At 36.6% G+C, this 25,572-nt stretch overlaps 1 protein-coding gene and 1 long non-coding RNA gene across 8 annotated transcripts in view; one reads left to right on the top strand and one right to left on the bottom strand.

Moving 5' to 3' along the window:
• ATG10 (autophagy related 10) overlaps positions 1-25,572 on the top strand; it is a 209,429-nt gene that overhangs the window by 80,399 nt on the left and 103,458 nt on the right. The window lies entirely within an intron of this gene.
• LOC102150809 (uncharacterized) lies at positions 5,694-25,146 on the bottom strand. Its single transcript, XR_288344.4, has 5 exons — positions 25,025-25,146; positions 17,510-17,684; positions 16,622-16,865; positions 7,835-7,948; positions 5,694-6,651 (listed from the first exon to the last, which is right to left on the bottom strand). It is a non-coding gene; the product is annotated as an uncharacterized lncRNA (long non-coding RNA).

Here is a 25,572-nt window from a genome sequence, read left to right as displayed (position 1 = left end):
GAAGTTGCCTCACAGCTCACTGATGCTCTGTGCATTTCTTTTAGTCTTCTCTCTGTTTTATTTTGGATAGTTTCATTGCTATATCTTCAAGTTTACCAATCTTTTCTTCTGCAATGTCTGATCTTTCTTTAATCCTTTCTCTGACATTGTAGTTTTCATCTCTAGAAGTCTGGTTTGGATCTTTTTTCTATCTTCAACATCTCTGCTTAACATGTTCAACCTTTCCTCTAGCTCAGGGGATAACAAATGACAGCCCATGAGGCAAAGCTGGCCCATCAAGTTTGTTTTTGTAAATAAAGTTTTATGGGAACACAGCCATGCCCATTTGTTAACATGTTGTCTGTGACCACTTTTTTGCATTACAATGGCTGAGTTGAGTAGTTGTTATAGAGACCCTATGGCCTGCAAAGCCTAAGTTATTTACTATTTGGCTCCTTACAGAAAAGAAAACATTGACCCCTGGGCTTTTTGAACATATGGAATACCATATGTATATATGTTTTACTATGTCTATTTACTACTTCTATCATTGATGTCACTTCATGGTCAGTTTCAATTGATTGATTTTTTCATTTCATTACAACTCATATTTTTCTGCTTTTGTATGTCTGGTAATTTTTTATTAGATGCTAGATCTTGGTGGATTTTACCTTAGCAAGTGCTGGATATTTTTGTATTCCTATATTCTTTTTTTTCCTTTTTTTTTTTTGTGAGGAAGATTTGCCCTGAGCTAACATCCATTGCCAATCCTCCTCTTTTTTTTTTGCTTGAGGAAGATTAGCCCTGAGCTAACATCTGCACTAGTCTTCCTCTACTTTGTATGTGGGAAGCCACCACAGCATGGCTGGTGAGTGAAGTAGGTCCAGGATCCGAACCTGCAAACCTGGGCCACTGAAGTGGAGCATGCAGAACTTTAACCACTTGGCCATGGGGCTGGCCCTCCTATAAATATTCTTGGACTTTGTTCTGGGATACAGTTAGGTTATCTGAAAACAGTTTGATGCTTTTCAAATTTTACTGCTAAGCTTTGTTAGGTGGGACCAGAGCAGCGTTTTGTCTAGGGCTAATTTTACCCCATTCCTGAGGCAAAGCTCCTCTGACAACTTTACCCAGGGCCACATGAATTATGACTGGTAGGAACCCAAACTATTCCCAGTGCTGTGCAAGTGTCAGCTATTGCTTCCTCCAGTTCCTTTGGGATGGTTCTCTTCTTGACCTGGGTTCTTTCCTCATACGCATGAGTTAATCCATACTCAGCTGAGGATGTGAGGGACTTCTTTTTCTGGGCAGCTCTTTCCTCTATAATTCTTTGCTCTGCAAACTCTTAACTGTCTTGGCTTCCTTGGATTCCTGGTTTCATCTCCTCAACTCAGGAAACCTTATGGGCTCTGCCTGGTTTATGCCTCTCTGCACTGTGGCCTGCAAACTCTTTCTAGGCAATAAGCTGGAACAATCTTAGGGCTGTTTGTTTCCCACATCTCAGGGATCACTATTTTTTGCTGCCTGATGTCCAAAGTCTTGAAATAGCATTCTTTCATATATTTTGTCTAGTTTTTTAGTTGTTTCAGGTAGCAAGATAAATCTCTTCCCTGTTACTTCCTCTTGACTGGAAGTGGAGATCTTCAATAACCTAGTAACTTTAGATGGCAAGTGATATTTGTACTTACTATATTAAAAATAAATAACAATGCTGTAGAATACACTATAAACAAAGTTGAAAGACAAATGACAAACTGGGAAAAGTATTTGCAATTATTGTGCTCTACTAAGGATTAATATCTCCAGTATATAAGCAGGTCTTGTAAATCAATAAGAAAAAGATGAAAAATTCCAAAAGAAAAATGGAAAAAGGTACTTTTATTTATTTATTTGTTTTTGTTAGTGCTGTCAACTTAAAAGGCAAACTTACCGGTTATTTTACCCTTGAAACAAGTTTATTCAGGAATAGCCAAAAGAATTGCAATTCAAGATGTGCATGCTATGGCAAACCATAGGCAAATCCAGAAAGCAAAGGAGGGGAGCTCCTTTTATAGAGAAAAAAGGGGAGCAGGCAGGGGCTGTCCTAAACAAAGTTCACTGGGGGAAAGTAACCCTTTAGGGCAGCATTGGCTTCTCATTGGCTGAGCTGTGGTGTTTCTCATTGGCTGTTGCGGAGTGGGGAGAGAAACCTTCCTTCAGTAATAAACTAGTTTGACTTGTTGTCCAAGGTGCAGTTGTATGTCTCTTCAAGTTTCATGTAATTGATCATGTGTGCTAGGACAGTAGAGCTCCCCCTACAGGTCTTCCCAACTCCAATTTGCTTAAGATTTGTTTTACTCATTTTCATAGTGGGAAGTTGGGAAAAGAAGAAATAAAAATGACTAATAAATACATAAAAAGTCTTTCTGTACCAATGCTAATCAGAGTGATACTAATTGAAATGACTGAGAGTTACCATTTTCCACCTCTCATATTGTCAAGGAAGAAAACAAATGATGATATGCATGGGTAGCAAGACGGGTACTAACACATTTAGGTGAGAATGTAAATTGTCACAGTCTTTCTGGAATGCAATCTGGTAATATGTATGAAAATTTAAAATAGTTACTTGGCTTAGCAATTCCAAATCCTAGAAATTTATCCTAGCAAATAGTTTCATAAGTTTGTAAAGAAAATTTATTGTAGAATTGCTGATAAAAACTAGAAATAACTTGAATGTCAATTACTAGTCAAATAGCTAATCTTTGTATATGCAATTATTTATTATTTTTAAATCCTACAATTATCTTTGCAATTTTTTTACAATTATTTCCTCAGCTGTTAAATCTGTGTATGCCTTCAGGATACTACCGTCTATTATAAGCAATGAGGCAGATTTATATTTATTAACATGAAAAGGTATCTTCAACATATTAAGTGAAAAAAGGCAAGTTATAAACTAGTATGTATAGATGATACCATGGGAAGTATACACACATACAAACACATAGACACATACAATATTCCTCTGGAAGGCAGAATTACAGGTGATGCTTATTTTTTAGTTTCTCTTCTTATATTTCTTAATTTTTCAAAATAATGAGTATTATAGTTTTTACAGCCAGAAAAAAAAGTTTTTATTATATTTTGAAAAGGAAGATACCAGAAAGGAAACCTTCACAGAGAAGCCTTAGATGGTTCTGCAAAACTAGGTTCCAAATGGAGACAAAACCTGTGATTTGTTGGTTGGGAGGTCTGGTGGGGTGGAAAAAGCAGGACCCACATTGAGTCGTGGCTCTTTCCTTTATAGGTGGGGTGATCTTGGGCAAATTACTTAACATCTTTGACTTTAATAGTTTTTAAAGTCATTATTTTCAAAAGTAAAATATCATTTAATTATTATATTTATGTCACAGGTAATATGAATACTGAGCAAAGAGTAGTTTATTTTTAAAATAATTTTTAAAAATATAAGAGAAGGAGAATGGTTTTTCCCAGGCATAAAATCTACTTGGATGATGGGATGAGTTTATTATTATCATGGTGCAATTAGCAAATACTAATTATCTCTGTATGAGAGCTGCCATCTTTAATTTCAATTAAGCTTAATTTTTGTCTAAAGTGTGATCTTCAATTAAGAGAATCACAGAGTATTTTGTTTCATTTCGTCTTAACTGGGAGTGGTGTCTGTACTTGCAGCCGGTAGATCCTCTCGTCCTATCATTCCCTCAGTGTGTCGCAGCCCACCCTGGCTCCTGCTTGGCTCCTTTTGGCTGGGGAGGGTGGCTTTGGCAGGAGGTGCAAAGGCTTCTATCACTGCTGAAGAAATTGAGCAAGTGACGTGTGCCCTTCCTCCTGAGGATCTCCCAGCCTTCCTCAGTTTCTAACCGCTCCTTCACTCCCAGAGATAGGCTGGCTCTGAAGAACAAGAGGAACCTTGTGTTTCTTAAAACCAGGTGTATTACTGTAGTAGGAAAATTAATAGACAGTAATAATCTTGAACTCCTCAAGTAACATTTCTTTACCCTGGTGCATCCTTATGACAGCTCAACTCTGGAGACTTCACAGAGGCAAGAAGTCTATCAGCTTCTTTCCTTTGCCTTAAATATAGTTTCTTGCCACCAATATTGTAAAATAGGAACCAGGTTTATTATCAAAGATATTACTAATCTTTCAAGTGAAAACACTAGCACATCAGCTATCACGTGGATATCATTTTATAGTCAAATAAAGACTCAGAAAGCGTCAGTTCTACAGACTGTCTGGGCTTGGAATATTTTTATGCATTGCTGTGAGAAAAGCAGGTGCACTCACACATCTATTTCTAAGATTTGTCTATTTTGTCAGATGATTTGGGTTTAAATTTTCTGCAGATGTCAATTTCTGCCATTTTTGCTATTAGTAGAAGCAGCTTAAAAGTTAGCTTTTATAGGTCTAACTTCATATTTATTTTAGAACAACTTAAACCTTGTAACCTATTTTATGTCTCAGATGTATTTCCCCTGGTATGACTTAAATCCAAAGTGAGCTCAAAATGGAACCTTCTCTTGTTGGAATATTGCTGTTTTGGTACCTCATGATCTTTTCCAGTCCATGGTCTCAGCACTGCTTTGCAATTTCTTTTGCTGCCCTCTAGCCCTTTGGCTTCACCTTCCATTATTGTATTTCCTTGATGAGAGCCTGTGCCAGGCTCTGAGGCGTTGAGGGGAGGGCTCCATAGGTTGTGGGCTAACTAGGCCAGCTTTATTATTGAAGTCTCGAGAGCTTGTAATGGGGCCCATCTATCCAAAACATTGCAAAGTTTGTTTGCTGATGTTAGCATCCTCGGGAGAAGTGTGAGCTGGTCTGGTAATTTAGTGTTTCATCCTAAAGTGAAAGTTTCTATGAACATATTATGTAGACTAATGTCCTAACTTAACAAAAGAAATCACTAATTAGTAATTCCATATACTTTCATGCTGTGCTCTGCCACATCCTACTGCCCCAATTTTTTTTGTAAAAATCATCTGATCAGATAATATCTTCTGTCTTTTAATTACTGTCTCTCATGTTCATATTAGTATATGTATTTTCTTAAACTACCTACAAAGAAATACAAAGAGATACCCATGAATTACCTACAAAGAAATATCTTCTGAGTTACCTCAAGGTTAAGGTAAATTAGCTCCATTTTCTTAGTAGCTGTGGATGCTGTTTGAAGCAATAATATATTCTATTTTTAAATTTAACAAAAGTAAATCTCCTGCAAAATCATAGCCAGTTATGTCTAAAATATCTTAAGCTTGTTATGTGTTTTGTAAAACAGAATTTTCTGGCAACCTTGAGTTTTTTTGTTAGAGAAGGAATTTTATTTTCTTTCTTGAGGAAGAATACTATGTAAATACAAAGTATTATTATTATTACTATGGATGCTAATGACCTTTATCCCTCCAAATATTAGTGTTAAAATTTTAAAACATTTTCTTTTTTCCAAACCCAAATATTCCTGAATAAAGATTAAAAGTCACAGACCTGTGAGGATTCAGTAGTAAAATACCGAAATATTTAGAAAGTCTTTTTCACAATTGCTTAAATTATGTGAAAAGGGTTATCAGAAGGTCTAGGACCACCTTAAATTACGGCAGAATATTTGCCCAAAGAAGTCTCAAGAGGACTTACAGGAGATTCACGTTGCAGGAATTTCAACCTCAGCAACAAGATGGCCATGTATAAAAACTGAACCCAAACTAGAAACATGAATCATTTTCTTCATTTAATTTTAAAATACATTTCCAGTCATTTCCATTATATTAGCTTCATCTTAGTAATTGAAGATGTCAGGCTGATAGGATGCAAAATAGTGGGCATATTTCTACTCTAGCAGAATTTTTTTTTTGACCATACTATCATTCATATTACTCACAAAACTAAAGCAATCTTGTAAAATTGGAGTGTTGTTTACCATACTCCATTCACAGTGGTGTGGGCCTGGGAAAGAATTGATGTATGGAGCTAGAGAACTAGAAAGAAGAGAATGGACAACTTAAAACTGGTTTAACAACAACAAAAAGCAATAAAGATACCATACGGAAAAGGATGAATTGTTGTTCTAAGGAAATCTTGTTTCGCACTGTGACGTTTAGTCTGGATTTTGCTATAGTCTTGATTGTCTCATTCAAAACAGTCAAGAAAGTTATCTTTCAGTTCAGGTTCTCAAAAGCTAAGGCCAGGTAAAGGTGTTGAATACTTTTAATTTAGATTAATCAATTTTGAGACACAAGAATAAATCATGTCTTTCCTTAAGTTTAGTATTTTAATATCTAAAGAAATAGATATATGGTAATAGTGAACTTATTTTTTTTAATTGAGCACAGCTTTTTCTTTTTAATTATTTCCTAATGTTAGTTTTAATGAACACTGTGTGAATAAAGGGATCATTGTTTCTAGACTTCCACACTTGATTTGACCTAAAGACAAAGCCTTTAGCTAATGGGACCGTGAACATTTTTCAGGTCATTTAGAATTGAATAAGATTTATGGAAACAGTCCTGGTGAACTGTATGAACAATATGAGCTCACAAGTACTGAGCAGATAGTTCTCCTTCAGAAAGTCCCCCCAGCAAGTCAGCTTGACCAAACTGCACGGACCTTTGTGCGGCTCACCCACAACACGTAGATTGTCGCCAGCATTGAAGTCAAGTAGAACAATGAACCCTAAGAAGAGCAATAAGACAGCATTACATATTTAATTTAATTTAATTTAATTTAATTTGGATTTAAGTAGAAACTTGAACTGACGTCAACTATGAACCAAAAACTAGACAAAACCCTGCTCACTGGTAGGTCTTCTTTCCCTCACCAAAAGAAGAAAAAGCTCTTAGAGTGGTTCAAACTGCAGCCTCACCTAGATTTATATTTTCTCAGATTACTCATTGGAAAAAAAAAAAAAACCTAGAAAAATCTAAATATTTGTCAGCCAAACCTGAATAAGTTATTTAAGAAGGAAAAAAAACCTTTAGCTCCCCAAAGAAAAGAATGGAGGCAGTTTGTCTTCTGTTTCATGGTAGTTTAATAAATTTAAAAAGTACATTGATTGATAAAATATTTCATAATTAATTTTAAAGAAATGATTATTTATATATTGAATAATTTTAGTTGAGCTGTAACTTATTTAAAGGATATTGGTATAATTATTAATTGATAAAGTGTTATAATTTACGTTGTATGTTTATTTTTAATCAGAAATAATAAATCTGTATTTAAATTTATTTCTGTATATTCTTTGTTATAAATGGAATGACATTTATAGATACAGAGGACCCTTAATTACAGTGACTGAACCTACATCAGATTAACAATGACAATGTAGTCAATATCCAAATGTTTTGCATTGTGTATATTAGACATGCCTCTTGTTCAGAAAATAGTGATGGAGCTCTTTTAAAGTCAATAACAGTAATCATAAACAAGATAATCCCATCAGCACAAGGCAGTCTTACTCTGCATATATTAATTTAGCACAGTATTGCACTTAATAAATTATCATTAATCATAAATACATTTTCACATGTGCATATTTAAGTTCTTTAACATTTGCTCTCTTGGTTTTTCGGTGGGGCCAGGGTACAAGACACTCATTTCAAATCTGGGAAGCAGCGTAATCAGTCTTTTGAAGCCCGCTGCAATCAATATCCATGCAAATGGGGTGGTTATGGAATTTACATTGCTTTGTCAATCAATCACTAGTCAATCCCCACCCTACACTCAATGTACTAATAGATCTTTTCTTTTTAAAGAGACAATGACTTCCTTTTTTCTAAATATTTGTTATATAAACAAGTGCTGTTGCTTTGACCGCCCCCTCTCCCCCAACCCCTCTCCCTGCACATGTACCCACCTGCTGTGTATCAGCCCATGCTGCCAGTCTCTTTCTAGGCGGCAGCAGTCAGGGACTAGGGCTTCCTGAGCGCCACCCATGGGCCTCCTCTGGCTCTGTCCTTGGCCCTGTGTTCTTGAAAGAAGAAACAGATCTTTGGGACTCAGAACTGGTTGGACCAGCATCCCTAAAGTGTTGACTGGGCGCTGCCTGCCCCCTGGAGGGAGGTCTTCAGTGGGTCTCTGCAGGGTCTGTCTTTTGCCTGGATCATGTTAAGTTCTTACCAAGGACTTGATGGGGACACAGAACACTTGCTAACCAAATAAGCAGAAAATAGAAGCTGAGAAGGATCATTAATTAGGTTGGAGACCAAAACTGGAGTTTAAAGTTTCCTGTAAGTTTCCTTAAACAGGTGTTCCTTAAAGTGAATACTCAGTACACAAGTCTTGTTTTCATATTATTCAGAAGCCAACATATTCTTTTAATGGAAGGCAGGCACTAGTGAAATAGGATTCTGTGGACATGTAGTGACTTCACACACTTAGCAATCTTTCTGATACATGAAGTTCTGTGCCTTATGAATTTTGTTATTGATCAATTTTCTACAGGAAGTATTGGTCAAGTGATTGACCCAAATTTTACTCATACAGCTATAAGACAGATATATCTTAAGATTTGTGGCACGTGAAATGTGTAGCTTTAGTCCTATTTTGTGGTAGATTTTTATTTTCCTTTGGTGTTTGAATTACATAAGTTTCTTCGGAAAATACTAAGATGTTGATGTGGTGTGTATTTTGGATTTGTATTGACAATTCTATAATTAAGATATCTAACATATTAAAGTTATAAGTTTTGTAATTTTAGACTATTGCACCCTGATTGCACTGTGAGTCTATAGGAAGCAGACTGAAGACACCCTGGTAGTTCTAGGCCTGTGCTCATTCTTTATTTTTTTTGAGGAAGATTAGCCCTGAGCTAACTACTGCCAGTCCTCCTCTTTTTGCTGAGGGAGCCTGGCCCTGAGCTAACATCTGCGCCCATCTTTCTCTACTTTATATGTGGGACACTTAACACAGCATGGCGTGCCAAGCGGTGCCATGTCCACACCCGGGATCGGAACTGGTGAACTCTGGGCCGCCGAGAAGCAGAACGTGCAAACTTAACCACTGTGCCACCAGGCCGGCCCCCCCGCCCGTGCTCATTCTTGCTGACACAGATAATATACGAAGTTAGACACAAAAGTTATTGGCTGCCAACTCCATTACAAACAGAAGGAGAAAATCTATTGCTTGCCAAATTAGAAAAATTTCATATAAAAAAGAAGCTTTGTTTTCAAGATTCCAAATAGGTAAAACAAATATCAGTAAGAATGCAACATTAAACACTGTTAAATTGTGCTCCTTTAGAGACTTAAATGAAATTTTTGACACAAAATACAGGTTACACATAAGTTGGCCTCTATACATTCTCAAGGCATAGTTTTGATTATTTGTATATTTATATATTTTTTTTAGTTACTCACAGAGAACAATTCTGGAAGGCATTTTTGCTTCATCCTAGAGTTCTTATGGTGCAAGACATAAAAAGACTGGGTTTGGGGGAGGTCTTGGGGAGACCATCCTTCCCACCAGTGTGTTGCTGATGCCCTTACCTATGTGTAAGGGCATCAGCAGAAAGCTTGGCTCTGCTTTGTGGAAGCAGCTGTTGAATCCCAGCTGTTTGGGTCTCCTCTTTCTTGGCATCTAGGCCTTATTTCACACCCAGTGTGAGTACTTTTAGTTTGAGGAATCCTAACTTGATCCTCAGATGAAATCTGTATCTAATATGATATGCACTGTGTTGAACTAAATTGAACCTTGCTTTCTAAAGATCACAACTTATTTTGCAGAGGAAAGATTAAATTAAAACAGAGGGATTGGTTGCCTTTGCTTTTCTTCTTTCTTCCCAACTCCTCCCCAGGACAAAAAGGACCAACTTCTCCCACCACTTGCTATTTCTAAAACTTTGTGCAAATAACTCATCTAGGCCTCATGTTCCTTATCTGCAGACAAGGATAATACTACCTATTATGTAAGGATTATGGCAATTAAGTTAAATTCAATAAACATCTTCTGAGCTCTTTCTGTACTCTTGGTCTAGTAAAATGTAAAATAATTTCTTTGTAAAGCTTTTACCACAGGACCTGGTATGTAGAGATCAACAATTGTGATTTCCCTTTGCATTCTAAGATGAGGTCCTGCTATCACAGGGACCCCACTGAGCCCACAGTCCCAGCACTCCCTCCATGGATGTCTCAGGTTGGCTGCTCCACGTTGTGTTTGTGGGATTGGGATTCATTCTTGCGGTAAACCTGCCTGCCCCTTTCTCTTCTTTCTCTACGACATTTGTGAGGCTTGCTAATAGGTCCATTGCTCAGCTTCCCTCCCTGGTCCTGCTTCCCACTTGTCTCCCTCTCCCACAAAAGACGTATGTCTCCTTCTGAAATTCATTCTAAATCACAGTGTGTGTACGTATGCCTGGGGTGGGGGGGGCTTCAGTAGCTCTCCCATTGCTTCTGCCTACAGATTTTTTTGTTTTTGTTTTGTTAAAGCTCAGTGAGTGTTCACAAATCAACCACACTCATGGCTCCATGCCCAGGTGAAGAAACAGAACATCACCAGAAGCCCAGGACCCCTCTTGACACTTTCAGTCACTACTTGCTCCCCAACATTTCCCAGTAATCTGACTTCTCACACTTGGATTCATTTGGCCTCTTTATGCTTAACCTTGTGTCAATGTATTATACACTACAGATTCTTTTGTGTCTGTCTCCTTTTGTTCAATCATGTTGGTAAAATTCATCCACGTTGCATGTAGTTAGTTGTTTGTTCATTCTACTTGTTGTGTGCACTTCCCTCTTGTGAATATACCACATTTGTATGTATATATATTCTGAATTTGGGTTCTTTTTATTTTTTGGCTATTACAAAGAGTGCTGCTATGAACATTCTTATGTATCTTTTTTGGTGAGCGTCTGGACATATTTCTTTTGCGTTAAACCTGGGAATGGAATCGATCAGCCATAGGCTATGTATGTGTTCATGTTTAGTAGATTCTACCAAACAGTCTTCCTAGGTAATTGTAATAATTTACACTCCACTTACTGATAGTTTTGAAAGAGCCTATTTTCTGTCTACAAGATTAAGAAGATTAACTGTATATTGAAATTTTCTCCTCTCCTCTCTTCAAAATTAACTGTAAATTTTTAGTTAATGCTAAAATATTTTCTATCAGTTTTGGATCAAACTTTGTGCAATTACAGAATATTAATATAAAAAATTAAACATAGGTAATTAATTTTTGTGAATAATATTTAAGAAACTGATTTAACATTTGATTTAGCAGCCAAACTAGTAGTAATGTTAACTGACCAGATTCTATAGTAATTTTGGCTACTATATTGGGATTAGCTGAAGGCAATATATAGAATAGAGTTATAACAGTTTAAAACTAGTTTTTTCTTAATCAACATTATTTTATTAAATAAACTTTTAAGCACTGGTCTACCCTAAAATATACCTTTAGAGACCTGCTGGTCTAAAGGGTGGTATAAAGTTATATTCATTTAAGTGTATTTTTGTTTCAAAATGTCTAGTATTTACTGATGTTGTAGGTGTTTTGAAATAAACATAACATAGATGAATTGCTTTTGTTATCAGTTCATACTGCGTCACAGAGTCTACAAAGGACTGAGTTATGGTGAATACCTATTGATGTCCATGTTTAATGTCACACACTTGCTCATGATGACATTGACACAGCTGAAGCCTGATAAATGGCCTTCCTGATATTTTCTCTACAGAAAGTGTTTAGTAGTTTCATTCAGAAATGAAATTTTCTCTGAAATTGTTCAGTAGTTTACTGCTCTGGTTTTGGCTAATAGGGTAAACCAGTTATTGTAAGGAATGCAAGAAGCATAACTGTTATTGGGTACTATTGTTTCCATTTTGCAACAAACCACATCATAAGTTTCCTGTGTTCATTCATCATTGGGTATATATGATGTTAAATGGAAATGAATCTCTCATTCTAAATATTTTTCTTCCATACTTCAAAATGTCTTTTTTAGATATTATTCAACTGCCAGCTAATTTACAGCTCTGAAACCTTGTTGTATCATTTTGGAGTAGAGCATTCAATAATTTAAAGTGAAATGAATCACTCTATGATGAAGACTTGCTGTTAAATCTTTTGGGATGTAAAGGTTTCTTTGCTACAGTCATCTATGTAATCGTACATTTCAGTGAGGATGCCCTCTGAACATTAGAGGACATATTCATGAACTGAAATTCCAAAAACAAATCTAATGATTTGACAGCCCTGCTCAAAAGACAGCAGCTCAGCATTTTAGAGGTTTCCATGTACTGGTTGATAGAGTCACTGTGAGCCTGGGAATATCCTTCTGTGCTCTGACCTTCTGCCTCCTCCTCTGTGCCTGGCTGCCATTGTCCTATGGCCCGAACAGGGAGGCAGCCGCTCGCCAGCCAGTCTCTCGTCTCAGCACTTCCAGGGCTGGGTAGAGTGGAACAGTGACAAATCCCAGCACGAGAATACACGCTGTAGTGGCTAAACCCTTGTTCTTGTTCACATGGAGATTTCTTAAAGAAAAATAATTTCCAAGCTCTGCAGAATGGATTAAAAATACTATTTTGATGTCCTCATAGCTGATTTCAACAAAATTCTTACTGCTTCAATGTTAAGAATGGAATAAATATTTTCATAAATTCTTTGGAAGAAACCATAAGCAGATCTAAATATACAATCTTTCCTATTTGGCTTCTTCTGACCAGACTAGTGCCTTTAATATTACTGCACTTCATTTTTATGGATAATCAAGAATGTGCGTGAAACCTTAATTTCCAGCACAGAAGGATAATTGCTCAGTGATCATTTACTTTCTTTAAAACATAACTGAATACAAAGTAAGACAGAAACTAACAAAGAGAGCTATTTTTAAACATGGCGTTGAAATGGTATATGAAATCAAGTGGCATGTGAAAAATGCACTCACCTTGGTATTTTTTTCCTGCCTTACAGCTGTAACTTAAAGTGGACCTACGATCTAGTTTACCTGTTCAGTCACGGAATGACAGGCAGCACCTTGCTGATCACTAGTAGTCTGAACTCTTCCTTGAGAGGTTGGGAAGTAGAACTGGCCACACTGTGAGTGATTTGCTCTGTAACAGTGCTAGCTCCAGCGTCCACGCCACTTAATTACGTGAATCCACTGCTCTTTCCATTGGCCGATGGTTTACTATTGTTCTTTGCTTCAGTGACGGGGCAAAATCTCATTTAACGTGTTTTAGATTAAAGAAATTTTATAATACAGTTCAAAGCATAGAAAACATGAATTTATTAAAGAGGACTGATCTTTAGCAGTGATTCTCTGCTGGTGTTGGGTTAATCTTTCTGTGGTATCAGTTCTAAATCCTTCTTTTAAAAGTTGGCTGCCATAAGCCATAGCATAGCTGTTGTACACATATGTGCAAAAACAACTGAACTGAGGTGTGTTCCCTGACCCCAACCTGATTTTCTTACTACTCTTTTTTATGAGCAAGCACAAGACCATTTAAAGTAACAAAAGTGGAGGAAAATAGAGAAATAATGAAGGGCAATTTCAGCAGTAAGTGCACTGTGGTATACGGGGACCCTTCTCCAACTTCGTGTGATAGCGTGCGGTGTAGAAAAGGTTCTTTCAGCAAGTGTTTAGGAAAATATGTTCCAAAAGATCTGCATAACATTAGTGTAACCAAGTGTTCCTCTCTGTGGCTTCCTGTTTTGGAATTAAATGCCTTCAGGGTACTCAGAATAACTCTGTTTAGAAACACAAGAAGAATTTAACCTCTTATGTTCCTAATCAGTTTTAAAAAACTATAGATCAGTTAGAAAACAAAAAGATCTCATCCTACTTTGTTTCTCAGTAGCTTCAGCTAAAATTTAAAATAGTTTATACATAAAGTAGGTGGTTTAATTAGAAAACAAAGGTATAAACAGGAATTCTGGCAGGAATTATCAGCAAACTTGTAAGATGGGTTTTGTCTCTTTATAAACAATATTTGTAGACCAGCCTTTTTTGCAGACAGGATTATTTCCAGATGAACTCAATGAAAAATTTCTACTCCGGTTATTTGCGGGAGGTACATACAGGGAGCAGATAAACTGAATCTGTTTACTTCCTTGTGGTGGTGTTGTTCAACATTCTTAAGTTGCTGCTGCAAAGCCAGCAGAGGGAGCACCAAACAATGTTTTTGTTTCTCTTAAAGCTTAATAATGTATTTAAAATTTTTTTCTCCATTTTCATTTAAAAAGATACCTTCAACTAATCACTTATTGTTTATACATTTTCACTATATAGTTTTGACTTTCCATATGCTTCTAATTCTGTTTTGAAATTAAAAGAGTTAAAGGGGACTCATTTATGCAATTCAGGTCTACATACGTCCATTAAATGCCTAACGTGTCTAAGACTCGGTAAGTGATGGAGAGTCAAAGGTGAATACTCCACAGTCTCTGTCCTTTGAGAATTTATATAATCTAGTTGAAGAGAGAGAATTATAAAAACCCTTCTATTTACAAGGTAGAGTGTGGGCCATTTACCTTGTTGAAGAATCAGTGGAAGTATTATTGAGAAGATGATATTTAATTGGACCTCGAAGGAGAGGTTTCCCAAAGTGGAAATTCTAGACTGGAGGGAACAGCATAAATGCAGGGTGTATTTGGGGAGAGGAAATTATAGGGTCGTGGCTTGATAGAACGTGGAAGATAGAGGGGATGCACTGGGAGGTGAGAGCAGAGAGCCAAGGTGGAGTCACATAACAGAGCACCTTGAAATCCATGCTGAGGAGTTTTGGTTTTGTTCTTTTGGCAAAGGAGAGCAAATTGCAGACCATATGATTTAAAGATTTCTACTAAAATTATGTTAGGTAATGTGTACAAGGTCTCAAAACAAAGTCAGAGCAAAGCTGGTCCTCAAATCCTAGGGTTTTTGAGTCCAAACCTGGTGTTCTTTTCATCATACTGCGCTGCTTTTGCATTAGATGATGTCAGTGTGGGTGGGGAGGATGGAATGTGTGTGAGAGACATTATGAAGGTATAAAAGGTGTGGACACAAAGGAGAGGAAGGAGTTAAAGACAACACCCAGGTTTTTGGGAAGCTGAATGTTTTACCATTGCCCCCATTGGAGATGCAAGGGGAGATGCATGTTGGCAAGTAGGATGTTGGATGGGTAGGGTGGGAGGTTGGGGAGATGATTCAACCTTGGCATGTCAAATTTCAGATGCTGGAGGGCATCCTTGTAGAGATGTCTAGCACATATTTCCAATTTTAGGTTTGGAGCTCAGCAGAGAAGCCAGGGCTAGAGTTTGGGGAGTGGATGAGATAATTTAGGGAAATTAGACTGAGCAGAGGAGTGAAGTGAGAACCAAAGCTCGGGGGATGCCTATGTGTGGGAGGGTAAGGGAAGGAAGAAGCGTGGGAAGGAGCCTGCACACTGACAGAGATGAGAGCAGTCAGGAGAACGCCCATTCATCACTCGACAATGTTTGCATTGCTGCTGTGTGCAAGGCACTGAAGCCTCTCCCAGAGTGTAAAGGAGGGTACCTTAGCAGAGTCAACTGCTGCAGGGGACAGTTTAGGATGGGGATTGAGAGGAGGTCATTGGGTTTGTTTACTCAGGAGATCAGACTTCCTAAATATGCACAAAACTTTAGTTGTGTACGAAAATACAAAGTAGACTTCCACCTCACAGCTCTGTTTTCGAGAAGTTAAAAGATCCCAGAGGACCACCCCTTGGCTCAAAATCTATGAACTGTAACTTTGATATCCAGGTGAGTTGTTTGTAGGTCAAACTCACTTCTGTATTTTCCAAAAGATGTACAATGCCCTTGTAACCTTGGTTATTTATCTTCATTTTATGACTACTTTCTATTTGATTTTTTACAGCAGAGGAAAAAAATCCCTATTACCTTTGTATAATAAGTTCATTATAAAAAATTAAAATACAGAGAAGAAATTTAAAAGTCACCGCTCAAATAACCACCGTAATGTGTTAGATAACCAGAAATCCAACTTCCTTCCATTGTTGCTTTCTCTTCCCTCCCTTCTTTCCTTCCTTTGGATCTGTTGATCTTACTATGCCTATTATTTTAAATAAAAAGGATCACATTTATTTTTACTTAAATCTATAAAAAGGAAAAGAAACTAAATGTGCCTAAAAGAACTGTGGAACTTCCAAATAAGTACTTCTTCACTACAAGAGGTAGTACAGTCGTATGCTTCTCAATGACATTTTGGTCAATGACTGCACATACTGTGGTAGTCCCATAATATTAGTACTATAGAGCCTGGGTGAATAGTGGGCAATACCATGTAGGTTTGTGTCCGCACACTCTGTGATGTTTGCACAAAGATGAAATCGCCTAATAGTGCATTTCTCAGAACTCGTCCCCATCGTTAAGTGATGCGTGACTGTATATATTTTGGAAAATCCATCTAAGGTTAAGAAAGGAGATTATTAAAAACATAACGTAGTTAGTGTTAGGGTTTTAAAGCAAACGTTTCTGTTTAGACCATGTACATTGCTCTGCTTTGAAAAATGCACTTATATACCCTATCTTCCTGTCCTCTCCCTATTTTTGTTTATTACAACATTATTTTTACTTATTTGAGCTTTATAACATTTACATTCTGTTTTGTAATTAAGGCCTATAATTGTTTAATTCTAGTTCTGTATTTAACTGGAATATAATGAACTGGAATTCGATACTCACCATGATGTTTTTTACCTTGACTTTTCCATCCTTGAATTTTGATTCATATTTTAGTGGTCTAGTTTCCATCATTAAGTAGAATTCTTGAGAAAGGTCTCATGGGTGGCTGTTTCTTGCTGAGAATGTCTTTTGTTCTGTTTGTCCTCTGCAGACATCTTGGTTAGGCAGACTGCTCTTGGGTGCTGGTTTCTTTCTTCTGGAACTCTGCAAACACTGGTCAGTTGTCCTCTGGTGTGGAAAGTTGCTGTGGAGAAATCTGAGACTGGCTTAATTGTTCTCAGTTTTGTGTGTGATTTTCTTTTTTCTTTCCTTTTCAAAAATTTTTGTTTTTTGGTACCATCTATTCACCTTTAATGTTATAAGTATGTGGAAAATGAATTAAATTGAAACTTTATTTGACAGTATGCCCCAGACTAAAATCCCCAGTGGACTGAATAATTGCATTTTTTAAATGAGCCCATGCAACTAGTAGATGAAAACACTGGTGACTCTCTAATTCTTTTTAAAAAATGGCCTCAAGATAGAATCAGTGAAGAAATGCTCTATAGGTTTTTCTTTATCAAAAAGGAAAAAAAAAACCAAAAACCAGAAAACAAAAACCAACAACGAAACATGAATAACGTTAAGGGAAAAATCTCAACAGTTAAAAGATTCGCAAAAAAATGATAGATGATAGATATTTGCTATGTGTGTATGTGTGTTTTATTCATGATAAAACCAACACTACAAAAGAAAACTGGGTAAAAGGCACACAGAGGCATTTCACAAGCAGAAGAATTCAAGTGAAGAGAAAATCCTAATCATTTAATGTAGGTGTAAAGGTAAATTTTTAAGAGATCAGAAAGAAACTTTCCTGTTTTCAACACAGGATCTCTCCTGTGTGGTTACCTATATTGGATGAAATAAACTGAGCATCCCTTCAAGCTGTGAAATTCCGTGATTCTGAGATGTGTGTGTCTTCTCTTTGCTATGAGATTGTTTTTTCTGTGAGAAGTCCAAGAAAGATCTTATGCATCTTTGTGCTCTTCATGGTGCATAGCCCAGAACTTTGCATGTACTGGTCCTGAAATAAATATTTATTGAATAACAATTGTATTACATTTTTGAAAATTAATGTTTGTTAACCATTATTTAATAAAATATATTTGACAGAGTTTAGAGTCTTTTATATAGATAATTTAATGAAGATAGATTCTTTTTAGATTTTTAAATTTGTGATGATTAGTCTCACACTGAGAATTGTGGTTAAAGTACTTTGTTACTGGAATTGAAAGATTTATTGTATTATATGGTAATTGTATACTTAAGTCTCATTTTGCCAAATTTGATCTTTGGTCATTTTACTAAATGGTCATACACAGAATTGTATTTTTAGGCCGTGATTCCTATGAGATACAAAGAATTTTGTTTACTATGTACATGGTTTATTGGACGTTTATGCTGTAATTATCTAAAAAAAACCTTTAAAAGTGATTTTCATGTGAAATGACAAAATTGTGGTATGAAAATGCACATTACATATATGGTTAAATGTTAGTGATAATTGATAATTTTTGATATGTTGATTTAAATAGGGAAAGTGAAGGTTTTCTTAAATGAAGGGCCGTAGTCAGAGTGATAGCATGATTTTATAAGCTATTTAACAGCAAACTTTCTTTAAAGAACCATGTTCTATAGGTGGTTATTGATATTAAAATTGGTATCAGCCTTGGGATATCAAATGTGTTTATTTTTAACTTTTATGCAGATATGGTTATTAAAATGTACATTTCAAGTACATTTTGAGTGTCTTTCAAAATAGTTTTGAATGATTTCCATTTGAGAAGTAAGGAGCTAGGTTTGTTAGTTATTAATCCAAATATAGTAATATAGCTTATTTTATTGATCTTTCTATGATTTTTAAAATTAGGAGTGAGAAAAGTCACAGACGCAATTTATTGACATATTGCAATCCATATGTGTGATTTTCTGATAAGGAAGGTATAGCATATACCATCCCTCCAGAATGTTTAGCACCAGATTTATGATTTTTCTAATTTGGTTTGTAGCTTGCCAAAGAGCATGGGAGTGCATATTTGATCAGAAGCATATTTTGCCTTGAATCAGATGAAGAATACTTAATGAGTCAATGCCAAGAAGCAATGCAGAGAAGATGCAGACTAGCAAACTAAAAAGGCTCATTTTAAAATGCCTTAATGTGAAATATAATAGAGATAAAGTAATACTACATAAAAAGTCAAATTTTTCCGTTTTTCATACCCATCCCCTTAGTAGAATTCTCTACCACAACTATTGAGAATGGTATTTTATATTTGTGTGATGCATTTTGCATTTTCAGTGGAAATAAGTAAAGACTTATTTCAAGTGTGTTGTGCTCAGTTTCTCTTGGGAGCTGAGAAAGACACTAGTTGTACCTTAGAGGTGCCAGTAGCTCTGTTCTCTCCAGCAGGCCTCGCTCTAAGAATGAGTGCTAGAAATTACCAATTAAAATTAATTTTTTTCTTTTTGCTTGTTTGATAGGAAAAAAATTCTCTCTTTGTTTTGGCTTATATTTCTTGTCTTATCAGTGAAGTTAGAAAATTTCCCTGTTTATTTAGCCGTTTGTATTTCTTCCTTTATAAACTGCTTATCCCACGTCTTTGTCCATTTTTATGTTAAGGTGTTCACTTCTCACTGGTTTATGAGAGTCTTTATTTAAGAACGGTAGCACTTTGCTGCGTATGTTACAAATATTTTGCCTAGTTTTTTGTATTATAACATTGTTTGCAGTGTTTTTTGACGTACATAATTTAAAAAATAATTATAGTCAAATCTAGTAATCTTTTGATCTATGATTTCTTTCTTTGCTAAGACTTGAAAGACCTACACCAACCCTACGTTATATAAAATTTTTTTCTTTTGAGACTGTGATGTAGGGGGGAATAATCAGGCAAAACCTTTATATTGCTCAGCTTAAATACGTGAGAAGGAATTACTTCTGTTGGACTGTGTGATTTTTATTTATAATGACTCATTTGCAAATATTCCATATATGTGATTGGCTGTTTAACCTCTGGCTGGGGACAGCTCTTCCTGAGTGAAGTGTCCTCCAACGTTCTGCTTTCCTCTTTGCTCCTTCTTCTCCATTGTGCAAGAAGTGGAGAAAGGAGACTAAAGGATGAGACATGTTTCCAGTGGCACTCTCTTCTCTTCTTCTCTACCCTGAAGAACACTTTCACATGCAGAAATTACACTTGCATAATTATTTGGTTTCCAGGCCTGCTCACAATAGCAATAATATAGCAATAGCAATAATAGTTTTTTTTCCTATTGTTCCTCGTATAAAATTTAAGCCATGTTTTGAGTTGATGGAGTTTTTAAGGGTAGCCTGGGAACCTGAACAAAATGTTTTTAAGTTCAAAACAGGTTACAAATAAACTGTAGAAGCATAGCCCATTTGTGGGTTGAGGCCTGCTGGCAAGTCTTCCCGAGGAGCCGTGTCGAGGGCCCCCGGACTAGGGATGGTCTAGTAGGTGTCGGATGACTCTAACGAGTCCTCGGCAACCCTGCACCAAAGGTTTATGGTGAGACTTGTTTTCTAAGTTCTATGAAGTGAGAGGCAGTCTCACTGGTGCATAGGTATGTCTTCTTTTCAGGATTTAGAGTAGCATTACCCAATAGAATTTTCTGTGACGCTGTAGAACATGTACTATGACTGTTCACTTACTGATGGAAGAAATATTCTATATCTTTGCCATCCAGTATAGCTGCCACTAGCCACATGTGGTTATTGAACCCTTGAAATGTGGCTAGTATGGCTGAGAAACTGAATTGTTAATGTTACTTAATTTTAATTAATTTAAATAGCCACATGTGGCTAGTGGCTATTATATTGAAAAGTATAGGTCTAGAGGTTTGTGTTGAGTGGAGTAAAGTCATCAATTTCACAACAAACCACAGAATTAAAAGGGTAAGTTAATGCCTATTATAGGCTTTCTCCCGTATTATCTGATAAAAAATGTCATAGAATGTGTAGATCTTAGTTGGATCTTGTTTACAAGAAACCAGCTATGAAAAGTTTAAAAGACAATTTGAGACAATCAGGGAAATTTGAACATGAATTGGGCACTAGGTGATTTTATGGAATTAGTGTTAATTTTGTTAGGTGTCATAATAGCAATGAGTTTATATTATTAAAATACAGCAGTGAAGATTTCAGATGAAATAATATGATAACCTGGGGTTTATTTTCAGGAAAAAGTATTGGCAAAGGAGTGGAGGAGACAAGATTGGCCAATGTTTGCAGTTCCTGAGCTGGCTGAAGGGCATATGGGGTTCATTATACTGGTTTTATACTTTTGTATGAGTTGGAAAGTTTTCATAATAAACAGTATTGTGTTGAGAGTGCTCCTTGTATGTCATAGGCCAGCCTTTTGTCCAGGTTGATTTACTCAGCCATTAAATGGCAACATTAGGATTCAGAGCTGCCATTTGTCTTTAAGTTCTATTGATTTTCTATGACATCACACTGTATCATATTTTAGACACATGGTTCTGCATCCCACCTACTCCATGACCCTTGACAAGTTATTATGCACATTTCCCTCTTGTGTGGGTAAGACCAAATTTGGTGGCAGAGCTGCCGGCATAGATCAGCAGAAGGTAGAGTCTCTCATGGCAAGTTGGATCAGGTTGGGATATTATAGGATGCAAAATTGAGGGCTGAACACAGACAGAGGCTTGGGTGGGAAACCAGAGGAGCAGTAGTAGGTTCGAGAGGAGAAGACGCAGCAAAGTCAAACTCCCAGGAGATCTGGAATGGGTACAAGATGGGACCAGGGAAAAATGCTGAGAGCATAGTTTGCGTAGAAAGTAAGGGTGCTGACTGCTAGTTCTTACTGGGAGGCAGCTGCATATGGCAAGGACAGGTTAGCTGACGTGGCATATAGCCAGATTGCCATTTCTCATTGTGAAATGTCTGTTCCACTATACCTCATAGTTTCTATTTATTTCATCTAAAATAATTGTAATAATATAGAATTTTTATCTAAAGGGGCTAAGTTAATCTAATCCAACCCATTTATTTTTGTGTTATCAAATTTATATTGCATTTCCAAAGGGTAGTTGGCATTGAATTATGTGCCATAAGGATTATAAAATTTCAGTTATGTATGCTCTCAAAAAGATTTTGAGATTAATATAATAGTTATGATTATTCAAGTAATGCAAATATTTGGTTAAATTGATTGTTGGTTAAAGTAGAGAAGGATAAGCCATTAATGCTAGGAATAAACTAATGAGTGGAATATCTGTTATACCATTGCCTCAGTAGGACCTAACTATTTAAAAGCAAAGCAAAATAAGACATTATTGAACAGCATCATATTGGCATTTTGATAAACTTTATAATCGTATTTATTTGCACCTTTCTTGGACTATTTGAATGTTTTTTTTTGAGTTCCACTTCTGAATTCTTTAGTTAAATCCAAGAAAGAGTATTAAGTTTCTCATCCTGTACCTAATTATTCTACAGTCAAAAGCAATAAGCTCCCAAAGTCAATTTCTAAGTTTAATAGCAGATATTTATATTTATTAGGTACCATTAAGTTAGGACTACTATACTCATTTCTTCATTCATTTATTATTTCATTATATTTATTCATTAATTTAACAAACTTACTATGTGTTCCCATTGAGAATAAAAGGATGAATAAGACATAGCCCCTCCCTCACGCTGTATGTTAGCTGTAATTGGTACTGAGTGTGCCACTTGTTAGAATGGTGGCATATGCAAAGGTCTGTGGGAACATTATGGAGAAAAGGATTTACTAGGAGATGAAGATGTTGGAGTAAACAGTTTTCATGGAGAAGAACCTCAAAGAATAAATTGGGGTTGATTATGTTTCCTATTATGTTAGTATCAGCAGCTGTGAGAACCACATTTAAAAAAAATCTATGGATGTCATCTGTCCTTAATTTAGAAGCTACTTCTGGTTCCATTTCTTCATTGTCTGCTTCAGATACTTTTTTGTTCTGAAACCTTTAATCTCTGTTCTTTTGGTTTTATTCTTTGGATCCTGGTTGACGTGTGTTCCATTTTAGAAGACTGACTTGACTTTTAGCTATCTACTCTTGGTCTGACCTGGTATTCTCAAAGTACACTGCTTCTGATAACTGCGCCTCTCCTTGACCTATTGCAGCTTCAAGCAAGATGAGCTTCATTACACATGATCTGGCCAGGCCTCTAGAATCCTACTCCAGCCAGGACGCCAATGTTTTCCAGCCGATTCTACTTTTCTGAGATCGAGTATTAGACAAGGAAGGTCTGAGAGAATGCAGGTGTGATATGGCTAGGGATCAGGGCACAGGGGAGGGGCATATAGTAAGTTTGGAAAGACAAGGAAGGGCTGGACTGTGAGAACCCTGAAAACTGTGCATTCGGGGCTTTATTCTTCATGCCAAATGGGACCCATAAATGGTTTTCAGGAGGATTGTGACACCATCACATCTATACTGTAGAAAGGGCCATAAAGAAGAGAGATTTCAGTCAGGGAGACCAGTTAAAGGAAAGAGATGATGAAACCCTGAATTGAGCAGGACAGTAATGCTGAAGAGAAATAAATCAGAAAAATTTAAGAAATGAAACTAATAAGATTTGAGAACTAGTTGAAAACTGAGCATGAGAGAAAGAAAAATATTGAAGATCTTTTCAAGTTTTCTGGTTTGGGTGATTGGACGGGTTATTATTTCCTTTGTCATTACATTTGTAATTAATGTAAAAAATTAATTACACGTGTAATTCTTTATTTAATGGCTGTCTTCTCCATTGGATGAATTCCATGAGGGCAAGGACTTTGTCTTTCTTGCTTATACGTATATTCCCTAACACCTGGCACAGTGCCTGGCTATACTAATGTACTCAATTAATAGTTATTGACCAACTGACTAGTTTCATGCATTCAATAAATTTTTATTGTATACAAGACAGTGTTCTAAATGAATTTTAATACCTTAAACTAACACATAAAATACATGAGGGTGAGCAGATTCGGTGAAATATAATGGATTGTATTTTGGACACATTGAATTGAGATGCTGTGGGACAGCCAGTTGGAGATGTGAATCTATCTAACTTCAATAGAGTGATCTTGGTCGGAGATTCAGACTCGTATCTAAGCATGTGAAGCATGTGAAACCTGAAGCCATGCTTAATTAGTAGAAGACTGAGTAAAGTGAGGCATAATAATGGTTGAAGACAGGATTCTGGGGAATATAAATATTTAAGAGGTAGGTACAGAAAGAAGAGTTAACTAAAGCAGCTAAGACATCTAGAGTTTTAGGAGAAAAGTGCGGGAATAGTGTTGTCATCAAAGGGAAATGAAGAGAGGGTTTCAGGGAGAAGGCTATGTTGGGATACAGTATTTGTGAAATTGGAATCCCTTGAAGAGTTCTAGGAAGGCCAGAGATTCTGAAAGTATTCTCTCCTTTGTTTGGCCTCACAATTTGTGTCTGAACTCTTTAATTTGATGGTCGAATTACTTACTCTAAACTGGGGAGACTTTCTACTACCTTATACCTATGAAATCCAGATAAAATTCCTTCAGTGCTGGTATTATTCAGTTAATAAAGCCTTTAAATTGTTGCCTATGAACTGCAAGAGGAAAAGACTAGAATTTGGAGAGAAGTTTCTACTTTTAGATGAAGTATATGTCCTAAACTAATTTTTTCTTCCAATTTCCATGGTCCATTGCTCCTTTCACTTGAATAAATTTTGGTTTTCAATTGTGATAACACTTTTAACGCAATTAAGACAAATGAATTTCCAGCCATTATAAATGATTGTTAATGCATAAGGGTATTATTATAGCATCTGTGCATATGCTAGTGTGTGTGGTAGAATGGGGAAACTCTAATTCTTTGATTTGTAAGACTTTTTTGAGTTACAATGAATTTCTTGAAATAACAATAAAGATCACAATTTTGCTTTTAGTCCCCTGATTTTCTTCAGAAAAGCAAATTATTTTAGCAATAAGCTGGGTTCCTTAACTTTCGGCTAGTCAGAGAGAACTAAAAGATAGACTATAGAAAAAAGGAAGAAAAAACTTTCTTTGGAAATAGAAACTTGAAGAATTATTTGGCTGCAGCAGTCCCTGCTTATTATATTATGTGTGTGTACCTATGAAGATCTGTTTTGTAGCTCTGAATTTATAAATTGGATGGGCTACTACTCATTTAGTATGACAGATTTCTTTGTAAATATACCCCATCAATATTATACTGTGCTCCCACTAGATAATCAGTAAATTTGGGTTGGCAAGATTAGAAATTACCTAATGTTTCAAAAATGCTTGACTCCTCGCAATTATATACAAAATCTAGAGCCTTCTGAGTCCCCATCAGTTGTTTTGTGTAGTAGAAACTAACCTGGGCCGTTGGTAGTAAGATTGAAACCACTGATGTGTTTTGGCCAGGTTCTGGGAAGGTCTTCACTCATGCCGTAGTCTGCCCAGGTACCACTAGCCCAGCAGGAAGTTTCAGAGCCTATGGGATATACGTGGGAAAAACGTCACACAATAGACGGGCTGAATATGTACTTAGGACCAGTAGGTAGGGAAAAACTGTAGAAAGAGCATTTGGGTTTTTTTTTTTTTTTAAAGATTTCATTTTTTTTTTTCCTTTTTCTCCCCAAAGCCCCCCGGTACATAGTTGTATATTCTTCGCTATGGGTCCTTCTAGCTGTGGCACGCGGGACGCTGCCTCAGCATGGCTTGACGAGCAGCGCCACGTCCGCGCCCAGGACTCGAACCAACGAAACACTGGGCCGCCTGCAGCGGAGCGCGCGAACCCAACCACTCGGCCACGGGGCCAGCCCCGCATTTGGGTTTTTATTTAGGCAGCTCTTACCTGGAATAGGATGGAGGTGACTTGATTAAGAAGAATTCATCTATTCACCTTTTCCTTGGATTTCTCGA

This window comes from Equus caballus, chromosome 14 (assembly GCF_041296265.1).
Source record: "Equus caballus isolate H_3958 breed thoroughbred chromosome 14, TB-T2T, whole genome shotgun sequence".
NCBI lineage: Eukaryota > Metazoa > Chordata > Mammalia > Perissodactyla > Equidae > Equus > Equus caballus.
Note: the sequence above shows the minus strand (reverse complement) of the source record. Positions and strands in the feature narration are given on the sequence as shown.